Below are 18,620 nucleotides of genomic sequence, written 5' to 3' on the forward strand. Positions count from 1 at the left end.
TCTTCTCCGACGAGACATCACAGCCCCCACCTTCTCTCTATCAAATCGATACAGAAAAATGGTAAAAACATTAGCAAAAATAAAAAACCAAAAATTAGAAAATAAAAAAAAATTCTCTCATTCAAACCTCCCACGTCCCCTTTCCCAACCAACAGCGACGCCGACACATTATCGACCGCTCACCGCTATAAATCACGCAAAGAGCACTGTAAACCGTCATGACCATAATCAAACCAAAACTAACCACCACTATCAAACCAAAACCAACCACCAAAAAATACGCTATATTCGAACTATACATATTCTAATCTTGAAATCAATTTTCTAATTTCAATCGCAATTGTTAGCAAAGTAACATCACCCACAACCCCAAGATTCATCCATATTTCTAGTGTTTAGCTTTGTTCTTGAGCTTGGCTAGTAGCCACATAGAAGGAGGATTATTAATGTTAAGCATTTTCACTGTTGTTACTACTTCATTTGCTGCTACTGCTATGGATTATTGGTTGTAATGGACAATCACATTTCGTATTTTAGTGAATTTAAGAAAATAAGAGCTATAATATAAATAGCGATGGCGACGAAAATTTGGTAGATACCTGGGCTGTGGTGGTGGAGACAGGTTTTGCTAAATGGCGGTGATGACGAAAGGTGGAAGTTGTGGTGGCGTTCCATTGGTGTTTTCCTGCGAAGAGATGAAGGAGATGGCGTGGAGGATTGGTTTTGGCGTAGGGTTTGGGGTAGACTTTTTATTTTTCTTTTGTTTTATTTTTTATTTTAATTGTTAATATTACTATCATATACTTCTTAATTTGGTCCAAATTGGTCAAATTTTGACTTTTCTAGTCAACTACGGTCAAATTCCATCCATGTGAACACTAGCTGCATATTTATTAAAGGTTAAGGAGCTTTGCTAGCATAAAATGAAAGTTATGGTAAAGTCTGCAAGAATTGAAAAGGTTTGGGACCACTACTGCAATTTTCCCTAAATTCTTTAAAATAAAAGAAGAAGAAGAAGAAGAAAATGATTAAGTACTGTTCATTTGGTGTAAGTTTTTGTATAATGGTTGAAGATAATTTTTAATTTGGTGAAAATAATGCAAACTTTGGTACAGAGTTAAAGATGACCTCATTGGTAAAGTGGACTATAGTCCAATTTGGATATTGTGTAACAAAACAAATTTTCTCCTTTTTCATTTTTATTAATGTAACAAACATTCCTAGAATGTCACAAGTTAAATATCCCTACTTCCTCCTCTATTTTAAAATAAACTTTCTTTCTTTTTTATTCGCTTTCAATATCGAAGATTTTTTTCGTTCAGTTGAAATAGTAAAATACCCATCTCCATCTACACTTTCATTATCATTTGAATGCTTTTAAAAAGGATACCATAGAATAGAACAGTGTGTACTATTTTGAAAGATATATCCTGTTGGGAATTTATTTTCAATTCCCACCAGGATTCATTTTTGTATTTAGATAGAAATTGTGATAACAGTTATACTTTTTCTTGAATTTGCAAACTCCTTTGCGTTATCTTTGTTCCAACAACTTGAATCTGCCTCCCACAGCTATCCAATTGTTCAGCCTCCAATGAATTCCTCACAGAGAATAGATTGCAACTGCTAGGGTTTTCCCTCTGTGCTAGCAATAATTATGAAAACTCTATGGATCTAAAACCCTAGCCATGTATTTATATAAGCCCAAATGGACGGGTCTGGTCCGGTCCAATATTTAATTAATCCATTTGATTAAATCCGGTCCGTAAATTAATTAATCCAATTAATTAATTCGGGGCTATAAATAACCAATCCAATTAATTAATTTATCCAACGATTGTTAAATTAATTAATTGGTAAATTGCAATATTCCAATTCTCTTTTCTGTGCGACCCATCAGGTTCCCGACCACGATACCTAACGACGTGAAATATTATTTTGATCTAATCAAAACTGATGAATTAAAACACTTTTTAATTTATCAAAAATTTACACTCGCCGTCCCAGATTGACATCTAACAATGTATCAGGGCAACACATGTGACGGGAAATGTCACGTGGTATGACAAAACCAAACTTGTTCGTTTACCATGAAACTATAATCTCTTCATTAATATGATCCGATCAATTACGAGATATGAAAGTGTGTCAATCTCGATTATCGATCATATCTTTTATTCTACTATTAAATCAATATGAGTCGAAAACTTCTTTTCGATTTATGTGTATACCTTGGTCAAAGATTTCGTTATTGAATTAATTGAACGAAATGCAGATCATAGTCTCTTACTATCTAAGAGTGACGAATCCTCTATTGGTCATTCACAACCTTCATATGGTTCTTGACATACCTGAACGATGTAGTATTAGCAGCCCTTGGTAGAGCAACATTCAATACCGTCAAAGCATGATTGTTCTCATACAAGGCACTATGATGATCTCAAGTCAAAGGACCAATTTCACCATCGAACGTCATAGATTAACCACTGACACTCAGATAGTTATCCATGTGGAATCTCTTAGTGGGTCTCTAATGTTTTGTTCTATAACAAAACATCTACATGTTCATTTAAGTGTCACCACACTTTAACTTGTAAGATCAGCTACTTATTTCACCAGTAGGAAATGCCACACGTGATGGTCTATCTGTAATAACGATATCCGTATCTCGTTATTACTTATGACCACGGATTATTCAAGATTCAATCATACGTAATTTGTATCTCATAATCACAACTCCTCGTGATTAACAAATCACTTAAACTTGAATATTCGTACTTCATTATTTAATATTATTTATCAAAAAATCAATTTAAACAAATAATAGATCTTGCCAAAATCAAATACATTGAACATATCAAAAGTGTTTACAATCTAAATCGATTGGATCTAGGACATAACACTTACAAACTCCCACTTGCACTAGATCCAATCACTCATGTATCTAATACCATAAGCGTCCACATGACGATCATATTTCTGTTGTGACAACGACTTTGTCAATGGATCTGCAATATTGTCATCCGTGGGAACTCGCTCTATCGTTATGTCATTTCTTTGTATAATCTCCTTGATGAGATGATATTGCATTAGTACATGTTTGGATCGTTGATGAGACCTCGGTTCCTTAGCTTGTGCGGTGGCTTCATTGTTATCACAATACAAAGGCATGAGATCAACAATGCTAGGAACGCCTCCCAGTTCATTAATGAACTTCTTGATCCAGACAGCTTCCTTCGCTGCTTCAGAAGCAGCAATGTACTCGGCATCTGTTGTTGAATCAGCGGTTGTCTTCTGTTTGGAACTTTTCCAACTAACTGCTCCATTGTTGAGAGTAAACATATATCCTGATTGAGAGTTATTATCATCTTTGTTAGATTGAAAGCTGGCATCAGTATACCCATGAATCTTTAGTTCATTTCCTCCATAGATCAAGAACACATCTTTAGTCATTCTTAAGTACTTAAGAATATTCTTAACCGCCATCCAGTGTTTCTCACCAGGATTTGCTTGAAACCTGCTTATAACACTTAGAGCATATGAAACATCTGGTCTCGTACATAGCATCACATACATGATTAGGGTTGGCTCGGCCCTTAATGCCACGAGCTCGGCTCGTGCTCATGGTGAGCCGAGCTCGGGCTCGGCTCGTTGAAATTGGGCGAGCTTGGCTCGTGGGCTCGCCTTTTTTTTTTTTAAATGAAGAATAGAGTTTTAAAAATAAAAAGTGTTAAAAAATACAAATAATTTAACGAAAATAAGTTTTTATTTTTTTTATTTATATCATATTGTAATTTGTAATACTTTTTTATAAAATATAAAATATTTATATAATGAAAACGACTTAGTTTTTGAAATACATTTACAAAAAATATATTTTTTTGATTTCTTTTTAAAGTTAATAAAGAATAGAGTTTTAAAAATAAAAAGTGTTAAAAAATACAAATAATTTAACGAAAATAAGTTTTTATTTTTATTTATTTATATCATATTATAATTTGTAATACTTTTTATAAAGTATAAAATATTTATATAATGAAAACGAATTATTTTTTGAAACATATTTTTTTGATTTCTTTTTAAAGTTAATAAAATGTAAACCCTCCTCCTTTATTCGGGTTTGAGACCAGTTACATTAATTTTACGTAGGCGGAGTTAAAAATTGTACACGTTACAACAAGTTGTTCGTGTGCAATTTAAAAAAAAATTAAATTTAACGATTAAAAAATAAAAAAAATTTTTGATTAATATAATTAAATCAAATATCACTTACCTGACGACATGCAATTTCAGCGTATTTATCTTGTAGTCGAAAATGAGCGTCCTGTCAATCCTTCACACACATTAATGCTTCCAAAACATCTTCTTTCAGTCGGCTCCTGACATCAGTCAAAATCCTTTTACCTGCACTAAAAGCAGACTCCGAAGCAACATTGCTAACCGGATGTGTCAATAGATCTTTCGCAATTGCAGAAACAATTGGCCAACGTCTTTCATACTTTCGCCAGAATTCAATTACTTCTTCTGAAATTTTTTTAATTGTCTATCTGTTGGCATATTATGATTGAAATAATCAATTAATTCGGCAGACATCGCATTTTGAGTTTCGACCGATGTTTGATGAGATGCAGATGCAGACGACATGGCACTAGATGAACACATTGCAGTTGTATCATATCTAAATGTATTAATGCCCTGAAATAAATTCATTATTTTCGCAACATCTTCTTCAGTTTCAACAGAAGGAGTAGGTGCAGCAGAGGGTATCCGACTAACATTTGCACCCATTCTTTCCGCATATAAATCATACATTCCACATAATGTTTGCTCTAAATTCTTATAGGTGATAGGTGTATCAAGTATTAAAGCTTTATTGATTTGATCAATTACGTATTTAGTTCCCGAAATATTATATCAGGGGTCCATTGCGCATGCTAAAGGAAATAACATAGGCAGTTCTTCCCAATATTTTCTAAACTTTAATTCCATAGCAATTAAAATTTCACTAAAAGTAGGATCATTTTAATATTTATGGAATGTTCTTACAATTATATAAAGGTGTTCAAGCACCATACAGCTTGTGGAATAATAAACGTCGGATAAAATCTTTGTGGTCTTATAAAAAGATGTCAAAAATCGTTTAACTTTCAAATCTAAAATCCAATCGGATTCATTTAACATACCATCATCATCACTTCTAACATGTCTATTATTATAAAAATCAGTTATTAAATTTTCGAAACCTTCACATGGTTTTAATAGCAAGTATGTAGAGTTCCATCTATGACCTACGTCGCTAACAAATGTTTTAGCAGTCATCACCCCTAGTTCGGCACAAAAATCTTCAAATGCTTGTTTCCTACTAGGAGAGATCGTAATATATACTAATACATTCCTAATCCTTTGAAATTCATCCTTTATATGTTTTAAACCATCTTGCACAATTAAATTCAAGATATGACACACACAACGAATATGAAACAAATACCCACCAAAATCAGGTTGAAGTGTCCTACACAATTTATCGACGACTACCTTATTAACACTAGCATTATCAAAAGTAAAAGATCGAATTTTACTCTCACAATGATATTCTCTAACAGTACTGATAATAGTATTATATATATTATTAGCATTGTGAGGAAATTCAATAATTCTAAAAGCAATAATTTTCTTATGCATGCACCAAAGTGAGTCTATATAGTGTGCGGTTGTAGCTATATATGCTCTTTTATTAACCTCTTCCCATATATCAGAAGTTAAGGATATAACACCCCCATATTGTTGTAAATCCATAATTAATTGTTGTTTTGAATTATTGAAATAATTTATTGTATCGGCACGAAGAGTGTTTCGACTTACCCCAACGTACCTCAGTTGTAGATATTCTTTCACGAACGAGACGAAGTGTTGGTTGTCTGCAATAGCCAGAGGCAACTCAGTGGCGGCAACAAATTTCACCATTCCGGTTCGAGTCTCGTCCTCCGAATACATCCACGTGGATAGGGGTGAAGTTGTAGACCGGCGCTTGGACTGCCAAATTGTAATTGTGTTTGACCAGCTGGAAGAAGTCCATGTCTGGCTGCACATGATTTGTAGTGGAAGTTGAGATGAGTGGTACCAATTCCTTTTTGCCATGTCAATCTTTGTTGGCAGTATTTAGATACTGCTTTAGATTCTGCAAGGCCATCAACAACTTTTCCCGTTGAAATCAACTTAAAGTGATCCCAACATTTTGCTTGTTTTTTGGCCTTTCGCTTTCCCCTCGTATCTGGGATATTTAATTGCTGATCTTCATGTTCATGTTCCGCTTCAGGAACGTTAATATCATCCAAATCAATTGGAGTGTGGCTTCCCTGACCGTGAATGTGAACATCTTTAGGTATCGGTATGTCATTTAGACTGGCAAATTCATTTGGAAATTGACTTTGCGGCATCCTAGGCGATTCTCCATGATGTGGCAATGACTCACATACTGTATCGAACAAGTTCTCAACAAATGAACGTTGATCCATTTCTGTGATTGTTTATGATGAAATCTTGACTAGATGAATATAAATGTAGTGAGATTGTGAGAATTGAGAATTGGATGAATTGAAATTGTAACTAATAAATTGTAAAAATTGAATTGATATTTTATATTTTGTAGTACAAGAGAGTAAAAACTCGGTAATTGATATAATAAAAGAGAGTTGAGAGGGTTGTAATCTTGGAAGAGCAATTGCTATGAAAAAAATCTTTGGGGGAAGGGAGTATTTGTAGTAAAAAAATGAGGGAAAAAAATAAAATAAAAGTTCAGTGACCAAAATGGTCACTTTTGTGACCGTTTTGGTCACAGGCTCAACGAGCCACGAGCCTAGGGCCTCGTGGCTCGTTGCTTTTGGCGAGCCACGAGCCCGGCTCGTCAAAACGAGCCACTTGTGGGCTCCCCCATGAGCGGCTTGTCTACATGGCGAGCTAAGAGGCCCGCTCGGCTCGTAAATCACGGGCCTGAGCCGCCCACGAGCCGAGCCGGCTCGGTCCAATTAACATCCCTATACATGATAGATCCTATCGCCGAAGTATAAGGAATCTTATCTGTGCGATTCCTTTCATCATGTGTTTTAGGATACATATCTTTTGAGAGGTAAATCCCATGTGACATGGGACATAAACCTCTCTTAGAATCTTCCATATTAAATCTTCTCAAAATTTTATCTATGTATGAAGATTGAGATAAGCATAGTAATCTTTTAGATCTCTCTCTATAAATCTTGATTTCCAAGATATACGCTGCTTCTCCCATATCTTTTATGGAGAAATTTTTTGACAATCATAATTTTATCGATTAAAGTATTGGGATGTCGTTTCCCATTAATAATATGTCATCGACATATAATATTAGGAATACGATCGCGCTCCCACTTGTCTTCTTATAAACACACGGTTCATCTTCATTTTTGATAAAATCAAACTTTTTGATTGTCTCATCAAAACGAAGATTTCAGCTCCTTGGAGCTTATTTTAATCCACAAATGGATCGATTTAGTTTACATACTTTGTTGGCTCCTTTGGATTCAAAACCTTCAAGCTGTGTCATGTACACCTCCTTTTGTAAGTTTCCATTAAGGAAAGCAGTTTTGACATCCATTTGTCATATCTCATAATCATGGTATGCAGCTATTTTAAGCAAAATCCGAATGGACTTTAACATAGCTACAGGCGAAAAAGTTTCATCAAAGTCAACGCCTTGTCTTTGTGTGTAACATTTCGCTACTAGCCTTGCTTTGTATGTATGGATGTTTCCATCCACATCGACCTTTTTCTTATAAACCCATTTACAACCTAGTGGTTTTATCCTACCTGGAAGGTCGACCAAGGTCCAAACCTTGTTCTCATATATTGGGTTCATTTCGGATCCCATGGCTTCTTATCATCTCTTCGAGTCAAGACTTTGCTTCTGCGTAATTTGTAGGTTCATCATCATCGACTAATAATACTTGATTAGTAATCGTGAATTCGTACCTTCTGGGAGGTCGAATGATCCTACTTAATCTACACTGAGCTGGAGTGTCCTCAAGGTTATCTACATCCTGATCAAGAGTCTGTTCGTCAATAGGTGTGGGATCAGACTCAGGTTCATCTAATTGGTCAACAGTATCTGTGGATTTTTGAACTTCTTCAAGTTCTATTTTGCTCGCACCACCCTCTCCTAGAATAAACTCTTTCTCTAGGAATATGACATGTCTTAAGATGAACACCTTCTTCTCAACGAGATTATAAAACTGATATCCAATTGTTTCTTTTGGATATCCCACAAATACGCATTTATCAGATTTAGCCTCAAGCTATTATGATTCATTCCGCTTCACATAAGCGTCACAGCTCCAAACTTTCATGTGAGATAAGTTTGGTTTTTTTCCTCTCTATAGCTCATATGGAGTTTTGTCGATCGATTTAGATGGGACACGATTAAGTGTGTAGCACGCATCAATTAGTGCATGACCACAAAATGATTTTGGGATGTTTGCATGGCTCATCATTGATCGCACCATGTCTAACAATGTGCGATTCCTCCGTTCAAATACACCATTATGTTGTTGTGTATATGGCGGAGTCCACTTCAAGAGAAACTCATTCTCTTTTAGATAATTTAAAAAATCTCCCTTTAAATATTATCCACCTCGATCTGATCTCAGCGTGAGAATATTTTTACCAGTCTGTTTCTCTACTTCAAATTTGAATTTCTTGAACTTTTCAAGTGCTTAATGTTTGAATTTCATCAGATACACATAACCATATCTAGAATGATCATCAGTGAATGTGATGAAGTAAGAGAAACCACCTTTGGTGGTGATTGACATGGGTCCACACACATCAGTATGTATTAGTCCCAGCAGTTCTGTGGTTCTTTTTTCTTTTCCAGTAAAAGGGAACTTGGTCATTTTGCCTAACAGGTACGACTCGCATTTGTCAAATGATTCAAAATCAGTTGACCCCAAGTATTCATCTTTATGTAACTTAGAAATGCGTTTGTTGTTTATAAGACCCAATCTGCAATGCCGGAGGTATGTATTATTTAGATTATCACTTTTATGCCTTTTACTTTCTATACTCATAATAGATGACTCAGTGTCAAGAATATAAATTCCATTTTACAACACACACAACCATAAAAGATCTTATCTTAATAAAATGAACAACGATTGTTCTTAACATTAATTGAAAAATCATTCATGTTCAAACACGAAATAGAAATAATATTTTTAGTAATGGCAGGAACAAAATAGCAATTTTCTAATTTTAATACTAAATCTGAAGGCAATGGTAAGAAGAATGTCCCTACAGCTAATGCAGCAACTCTTGCTCCATTCCCCACGCGCAGGTCAACTTCTCTTTTCTGCAGTGGTCTACTTCTCTTTAGTCCCTGCATATTTATACAAATATGAGATCCACATCCGGTATCTAATACCCAAGAAGCTAATGAAGTAGACATATTAACCTCGACAACAAAAATACTTGAAGTAGAAGTTTCAGAAGACTTCTTTCCCTTCAAGCTAGCGAGTTAAGCCTTACAGTTCCTCTTCCAATGACCTTTCACTCCACAGTGATAGCATGGGTCATCAGATTTGGTATTGTCCTTGCCTGTTTTGACTGCTTTGTTATTGCCCTTAGCCTTTTTGGATGTTTTCTTAAAACTTCCTTTGATTTTCCTCTTAGTGCCCTTGGAGGAATGAATAGCTGAGACATGTTCAGTGCTAGCCTTGACATTGGGCTCCACAGTTTTAAGCATATTAAGCAACTCAGGGAATATGCATTCGATCTTATTCATATTGAAGTTCATAATGAACTGTGAATAACTATCTGGTAGAGATTGCAGAACCAAGTTAATATTTAGTTCATGATCCATGATAAAATCCAATGAACCCAGTTTCTCTATAAAACCAATCATCTTCAACACATGAGCACTGACTGAAAATCCCTCTGTCATTTTGCACCGGTATAGTTGTTCGGAGGTCTCATACCTCTTCACACGAGATTTTTTATCATACAACTCCTTGAGATGAAAAATCATATTGTAAGCATCAATACCCTCATTTTGCTTCTACAACTCAGGTGACATAGCTGCAAGCATCACACATACTGTAGTGTTATCGTCATCACTGTGTTTGTTGTAAGCAGCCACCTCTTCCTGAGTGAAATTTTCAGTAGGCACCTCTGGAAAGGGCTGCTCAAGGAAATACCCAATTTTCTCATGCTTGAGAAAGATTCTCAAATTGCGGTGCCAATCGAGAAAATTTGGTCTGGTTAGTTTGTTGGCATCCAGTATGCCTCTCAAATTCATATGATTACTCATGATTCAAAAACTGCAAATGACGGAAAATATAGAATCAATATGTATTATAGTGCATTTGCACAAATTCAATATGGACTTTAATTAAACGTGTTCCCACTATTTAAAATAAATTCATGACCCTCATGCATAAATTATTGGAATCCACATTTGATTCCCAGTGGGTTGGGATTCCATTCGTTGTATCAAGATCTTAAGTGAACTCAACAAATCTTAATAAAATATTTGGGTAAATACTATTATCAATTGTATCTCCATACAACTCCCAAATCATTAAGCTGAAAACTCTTTTATCTTCACACATCTTATGTGTTAGCTTAACATGCCTCTAAAACTTATCTCCTTAAGTGTACTCAACAAAAGATAAATTTTAGTTAAGTCAAACTCATCATTCACAAATATCAAATATTTCATAGTGTCAAACATATCCCTAATAGACCAGCTTTGAGTGTACTCAACAAGTTGAGGCCGATTTAGGATTCTCGTTTTTCAGTATAATGATGGAAGGCAAATAATATTAACTTAATATTTTAACGAGGGATTTAACATGCAATGGTCTCATCAAGTGTGTGTGTGTGTGTGTGTGTGTATAATCATGCATCAACTATGCGAATAAATATATATAAATAATAGTATGGATGATTATGGACTTGTTCTATCTAGTTTTTCCTAACCAAAGGGAAGACTAGTTGGCCAATTCCTAAGGGGTACAATATTGGATCAATGTCAATGCACTATCTCCATGGTTTCCATCTCTTCTTGCGCCTATAATTAGTCAAGCTGCAACATGTATCCTATACTAGTTGGCACGCAGGCCTAAAAGAAATTGGACTCCCAAGCCCATAATAATAACAATAACAATGGACTCGCGGGTCCAATATAATAAAGATCTTGCAGGCCCGTAACAATAATAATAATAACGGACTCGCATGTCCAAAATAATTAAGGGCTCGCAAGCCCATAAAACAACAAAAAGTAAATCTACCATTCAATACATCCATACGGTCGAGTCCATAATCATCCATAAATAAACATTCATCACATAAATATTCCCTATGTATAATATCTAATATTATATGCAATGTCCCATAAATCTAGCAATCATAGTCATCAAAACTAATTTAAAATTTTGGATCATTATAATTAACTTAATTGACGGGCCTATTTAATTAAAATCAAATTTTAACTAAATCCTGAATTAGAGTCAAACTCTAATTCCATAACTGTTGGGCGAAGTAATTTAATCAAAATCAAATTTTAATTAATTATTAAATTAGAGTCCTACTCTAAATTTTAATTTGCATTGGGGAAGTAGTATTAATTGAAATAGTAGTATTAATTGAAATCAAAATTTAATTAACATAATATTAGAGTCCAACTCTAATAAAATTGAATTAATATTTTAATTTAGGACAAAACTCCAAAATAAAATAAAAATTCAATTTAGGGTCAAAATTAAATATTTAAGTTCAAATCTAATTTTAACATAAATATAAAAGTCGTCAAATTTTAAATATATCATTAAGTTTTGGGCCTAATTAGAAACATGGGTCAAATCCAATAAAATCATAATTTCAAAAACCATTTTGAATTCAAATTTAAAACCATTTTCAAAATTTGCAATTTGACCCCATTTGAAATTAAAACACAAGTCCCTCAATTTTGCAAATTACATAACAGGCCTCGAATTTAAAATTTTCAAAATGACCCCAACTGAAATTGCAGGCAGGAGCTTGCAATTACACTAATTACAATAGGAGCCCCCGCCTCCAACCTTCCCCTATCTGAGAAACCCTAAGATTTTTTTTTTATTTACTTGGTGTTGCCCCGCCCAAATACCCGTGGGGAACTGCCTCCTGGAAGGCGACAGTCCCCGCCACCACAGCAGCGGCAACGAAGCCGCTGCTGCATGTCGCCACCGCCGCCGTCCCGCTTGATCCAATTTTTTTTTTTTTTTTCAAAATCAAATTTTGAAGGAATAAAATTAAACACTATAATTGCTAGATTCAGGAATAAACATAATTAAATCAACTTTTAATTTAATCAACATGTAAATCAATTCCTAACAAATACAAAGTTGGCTCTGATACCACTGTTGGGAATTTACTTAAACATGCACAATGAAAATAAAAATAATTTCAATTCCCATCAGGATTCATCTTTGTATTTAGATAGGAATTGTGATAAAATTTATACATTTTCTTGAATTTGCAAACTCCTTTGCTTTATCTTTGTTCCAGCAACGTGAATCTGCCTTCCACAACTGTCCAATTGCTCAGTCTCCAATGAATTCTACACAGAGAATAAATTGCAACTGCTAGGGTTTCTCCTCTTGTGCTAGCAAGAATTATGAAAACTCTATGGATCTAAAACCATAGCCATGTATTTATCTAAACCCAAACAGGTTCGGCCTGATTCGGTCCAATATTTAATTAATCTATTTAATTAAATACGGTCCGTGAATTAATTAATCCAATTAATTAATTCGGGGCTACAAATAACCAATCCAATTAATTAATTTATCTAACGATTGTTAAATTAATTAATTGACAAATTGCAATCTTCCAATTCTCTTTTGTGTGTGACCTATCAGGTTCCCGATCACGATGTCTGACGACGTGAAATATTATTTTGATCTAATTAAAATTGATAAATTAAAACACCCTTTTAATTTATCAAAAATTCACACTCGCCGTCCCAGATTGACATCTAGCAATGTATTAGCGCAACAAATGTGACGGGAAATGTCACGTGGTATGACAAAACCAAACCTGTTCGTTTACCATGAAATTATAATCCATTCGTCAATATGATCCGATCAATTATGAGATATGGAAGTGTGTCAATCTCGATTATCGATCATATCTTTCATTCTACTATTATGAGTCGAAAACTCTTTTTTGATTTATGTGTATACCTTGGCCAAGAATTTCGTTATCGACTTAATTGAACGAAATGCAGATCACAGTCTCTTACTATCTAAGAGTGGCGAATCCTCTATTGGTCATTCAAAACCTTCATATGGTTCTTGACATACCCGAACGATGCTGTATTAGCGCCCCTTGGTAGAGCAACATCCAACACCGTCAAAGTATGACTTTCCTCATACAAGGCACTATGATGACCTCAAATCAAATAACTAATTCCACCACCGAACGTTAGAGATTAACCACTGATACTAAGATAGTTATCCATGTGGAATCTCTTAGTGGGTTTCTAATGTTTTGTTCTATAACAAAATATCTACATGTTCATTTAAGTGTCACCACATTTTAACTTGTGAGATCAGCTATTTATTTCACAAGTAGGAAATGCTACACGTGATGGTCTATTTGTAATAATGATATCCGTATCTCGTTATTACTTACGATCACGGATTATTCAAGATTCAATCATACGTAATTTGTATCTCACAATCACAACTCCTTGTGATTAACAAATTACTTAAACTTGAATTTTCGGACTCTATTATTTAATATTATTTATCAGAAAATTAATTTAAATAAATAATAGATCTTGCCAAAATCAAATACATTAAACATATCAAAAATATTTACAACCTAAATCGATTGTATTTAGGGCATAACACTTACATATCCTACCATTTTTTTTAAGGAAAGAAAGAAAAAGCAAATTTGGAATTTAAATTTGGAAAGGTACTATAGAAAGATATAGATCATATAGAATATGAAGAACAAACCTAGGGTTCATTTGAGAGAGAAAAAAAAAATAGAATAAAATTTTTATCGTTAGATGAATCTCAATATCTAGAGGTTTTATCCTTAGATGAAACACTGGATTTGCAGCTAAGAAATATGCACTGACGCCTCTTGGATTATCTGTATAACTAGTTCTTTAATTTGTATTGATATCTAATGTGATTTTTTTCGTTTTCTTTATTATGGAATTGATATATATTATCTTGTTAAGACCCTAAAAATCGATTAAATCCTCAAATTCATAATAAAACCATAGTAATCACTCCACATGACTGGAGAAGAGGTTAAGGACATGCAATTCATTGAATAAATTTTGATGCCGTAAAATACTAAAATGTCGGTGGCTGCATGTGCTAGTGTTTCGTATTCTGACAAGCAGCACTGGGTTTTGCAATCATTTATGGATAATTCTGGTTTACCAGAACTGTTCATTCACAGAACAAAACCAAAAAACTCACATGGGGTAGGCCTCATGTGAGTTTTATATTGAAAAAAAAAATTACCCACCCTGCTTGTATTTATGTTCTGTAGGTGATCTGTATCCTTTGTTTCTGTGCGTGAAGAATGATCCATCATTTATTGCTTGATGTTACCACAATCAACTTTTCGGGCCTCATGTGAGTTTTATATTGAAAAAAAAACTACCCACCCTGCCTGTATTTATGTTCTGTAGGTGATCTGTATCCATTGTTTCTGTACGTGAAGAATGATCCATCATTTATTGCTTGATGTTACCACAATTAACTTTTCATCCTGTTGCAAACTGAGATCTCTCACTACATCTGTTACAAATTTTCTGTCAAAGTGACAAAATCACAACACTACTTAACGAAATTCTTATCAATAAATTAAGACACGATATCAAGTAACAAACCTTCTATCGTCAACACAACTAATTCAATCTGAATCTAAAAATGCTTCTAGCTTTAAATTGGTTGATTTAAATTGAAGACTATATTATGCAGTCCCCCCTCAAATCAATATCACCTTGGGCACTTTTTACCTCAATCATTTTTTTAGAAATTGAACTCCTCAACATTTTTTTTTTTTTTAGTAAAAACCATCCAAAATACTATTAATTGGGTGTAAAAAGACTAATTCGTACTATCCTAAATATATTTTTAATTTTTCGTAAAAACAGGCCAAGCAACTCATGTTCCAACATCACCTTAAAAAAATAAAATAAAAAATCCTTCTTTTCCTTAATAAAGCTCCAAGTACTGAAAATTTTTAACAAAATAGACGCTAACGTGTTTGGCCCCCCTTTATATATATATATATATATATATATGTTTTCCCATCTGTCAACGGTGCTACACAAAGTATTTGCTTTCAAAAAATCTGTACGACTCTTTTAGATCAGCCACCTAAACATAATTTTGTGGCTCCACCTTTGAACAACTGCCTTTATGGTTGCTTTCCATTTTTCTTATTAATATCTCAACTATATTGTATTACTAAAGATAAACGAACTATCTTATAATGGAATTATTTAGGACATGATTACAAGTAACGGTTGAATCTCTACACTTTGACATATAGGGATCTTAAGCAGAACAAGTGTCGAGTTATGTAAGTCATTGTATTGACACTTTATTTTGGTTGCACTTAAAAGTAATCTTTTAATCCTTTAATTGAAAACATCCATTTAGCTACATTTTGGAATATCTTCACTTGCATAGAGCCCGTTTGGCAAGGATTTTTGCTTTTTGTAGGAGAGTTTTACTTTTAAGAGAAAATTACTTTAATTAGTGTTTGAAAACTAATTTCTAATATATGTAACTTTAAGATAAAGTCGTATGGTGCCAATTTCCTCTTAAAAACTCTTCTAATTAAAAGTGACAATTTTATAAACTTAATTAAATGGTGTAAAAGCAACTTTTGAATTTCAAAAACTTATTTTAAGTTATCAAAAGTCACTCTAAATGGATCCATAAATAATCATACATGAGCAATTCTGGCTCAAGCTTAAAAATGGAATAAGAGTTCCTTTAGAACTACCTTTTTTTTTTTTTTTTTTTTTTGGCAAAAATTTTTTCTACCTTTTTTTTTTTTTTTTTTTGGGCAATAATTTTTGAATAAACTGTATTTTTCTTATTATTTAGTAGTAAAATTACGTATTTCGAAAGCAACTTTTATGTCACTGCTTACAAGAAAATATAACATTATAAGTAAACTTTTTAAGCCAAATATTCTCAAAGATGTGTTTAAATTTGAATTTCTGCTTGTGCTCTTTCCTTGGATGCCAACCGTACATCCAATTTTTAATAATTAAAATCAGTGTTCTAAAAAACGTAATATGTAGCGGTGTATGGAGGCCAAGCTATGAGCTAGAGGAGTTTCGATGAGGCATAGGCATAAAAAAGTGTAAAAATGCGTTTTCTTATTTTAATATTATTTTAATTTTTAATCAATCAAAAAATAGTTTAATAATTAAAAATAATACATACAAATATCTGAAACAAATTAATAAAAAAATTATATATTTTTTCAAAGTTTTCAATAAAAAGATAAGTTTCAAATGTAAATATTAAATAGTAAATAAATAGGAATTTTTGAGAGATTTTATTTGTTCAAGATTTCAAGCGACTATTTTAAATTTAGAATCGACGAAATTAAAAAAAAATCAACATTTATGTTTTAATTTAAAAGAATTGTAAAAAAAAAATTTTAAAATTAAAAATTTATAATTATGCACGCCTAGGTGCGCATAACCGTGCCTAGACACACATTAACAGTCAACAGTTACTGTTGACTGCTAAATAAGGCCTTTTAGCCACGCATCACGCATTGTCCGTGCCTTTTAGAACAAGCATTAAAACTTTGGAAATCGTTATTTGAATTTTTCCTTTCAATGTCCTTAGGTTAGATCGATACTTTACTTTTTCTTATGATCAGCAAACTTTGTTAGACAATCGCAAATTCAGGTAAAGAATTAATACCGCATATAATTGAAATTATTGAAGATAAAAGTTTTGTTATTTCAACAGCTTGAATGTGTCATTCGACTTTCTTATTATCACCAATTTCCTATTGTTCAAGGCATATTTTGGTACGTTGAAATGGATTTAACAAAAAAATATACGTACAAATATATTTTTTATCGGGTTTAATCATATTTAATTCAACGTATCAAGTATGTCATTAATGCCTTATATGATCCATACCCTCCTTAAGATTGTTAAGGGTTCGTTTTACAATTCTTCTAATTCTGGCAAAAGAGTTTTATGAGGAATCTACTCAGGGGCAGAGCCAGGACTTAATGTTATAGGGGGCAAATTTTTTTTAAAATTTAATGTACGAATAAAATTTATATATAATAAGAAAAATTCATAATATAAGAAAAATCCAACTTAATATTCTTTATCTATACCAATGTTTTGTTTTATTGGATAGTTGCTAGTTGGATGAAAATTAATAAATTACTTATTCTAAGTCCCTAACCCAAGTCGGCAGAGTCGCAGATGGTGAGACGACACTAAGTGGTTTGGTGGCTACGGGCAAGGGTGAAGGTGAAAAGATTTAGGGATTTTATTTTTGGGAATCATTTCAATTGGGAATAGAGGATTATACGTGAAGTCGTGAATAAGAATAGGAAGAAGAAATGGGATAATAGGTATTATCTATTGATACAAATAATTGAGCTAAAGATTAAAACAAAAAAAATTTGAGGTGGACTAGTCCATTGAAATTAATTGTTTCTAGGCTAATGTGGGCTAATAGATTACAATTTAGACAATTATATATTTTTTATTTTTTTTTATTTTTTTTTTTGTAGTGCATTTGGACCTGGGCAACGATGGGCTGCAACCAAGTGCAGCGCACCATTAATCCGCCCATGAATTTACTCTAAGTCAATTTCATCTTAAAACTCTTTTAGCCATACAAAATACTTTCAAAAGTAATTTTTTAATCTCAAGGGCAATATTTATTTTTATTTATTTATTTATTTTTTTCAAAAATTCCACCTAACAGACTAGGGATGGCAAACGGGCTCGTCGGCTCGGGCCGCCCGTGGCTCGGCTCGGGAAAAGCCCGAGCCGGCTCGGCTCGAGGCTCGGTTTAGGCTAGGGTCGAGCCCCATTTTGGGGACACGGGCTTTGCCGGAGCCGGCTCGTGAGCTCACGAGCTCAAAAATTCCACCTAACAGACCTTATATCTTATAAAGAGTGTAACCAAATTTACGTATATATAGTGGAAAGTTTTGTGATATTTCATGGAAGTATTATACTTAAAATACTAGAAAATAGAACGAATATATCATATATGCATATAGCATGGCATCGTCTTACTAACCCTTTTTTTCTTAGTATAAGATAATAAAAAACCATAGCCGTCCCAAATAATTTGAACAAAAGAAAAAAAAAATGGTTGTCATTTTGATTACTGCTTCTGCATTCAAATCTTTGTGAGTGTCATCTATAATGATAATGACTATGAACAAAAAAAGCTAGAAAGGAACGTCTATATCTATAATATTTGCATAGAGGAATGCTCGAGTGACTTGAGAGAATGATAGAATATGTGTTGTCATGATGTGATTAGATGAAAAAGTTAACTGTGTTTTA

This window comes from Olea europaea, chromosome 14 (genome assembly GCF_002742605.1).
Source record: "Olea europaea var. sylvestris chromosome 14, O_europaea_v1, whole genome shotgun sequence".
Taxonomy (NCBI): Eukaryota; Viridiplantae; Streptophyta; class Magnoliopsida; order Lamiales; family Oleaceae; genus Olea; species Olea europaea.